Below are 636 nucleotides of genomic sequence, written 5' to 3'. Positions count from 1 at the left end.
CCATGCTAGCATGGAAAGCGGACGTTAAACGATGATGATGATGATATACCTATGTATGTACATACAGATGAATGTATGTATTTACATATATCAATGTATGTCTGTATATATATATCTATGAATGAATATATATCAATGTATGTGTGTGTATATATATATATATGTATATGAATATATATTTATGTACATATCTATGTGAATATATCTGTCTATGAGTATATATCTATGTATGTGTGAATATATATCAACGTATGTATGTGAATATATATCAATGTGTGTGTGTGTGTGTGTGTGTGTATATATCTCTATGAATGTATATATATATCTGTCTATGTGTATATATCTATGAGTGAATATATATCAATGTATGTATGTGAATATATATCTGTGTACGTATGTATCTGAATATATATATCTATCTACGTATGTACATAGATATGTATATATATATACCTATGTATGTACATACAGATGAATGTATGTATGTACATATATCAATGTATGTCTGTATATATATATCTATGAATGAATATATATCAATGTATGTGTGTATATATATATATATGTATGTATATGAATATATATTTATGTACATATCTATGTGAATATATCTGTCTATGAGTATATATCTATGTA

This window comes from Octopus bimaculoides, chromosome 30 (assembly GCF_001194135.2).
Source record: "Octopus bimaculoides isolate UCB-OBI-ISO-001 chromosome 30, ASM119413v2, whole genome shotgun sequence".
NCBI classification, from domain to species: Eukaryota; Metazoa; Mollusca; class Cephalopoda; order Octopoda; family Octopodidae; genus Octopus; species Octopus bimaculoides.
The sequence above is the reverse complement of the archived record's forward strand: the minus strand, read 5'-3'. Positions refer to the sequence as shown.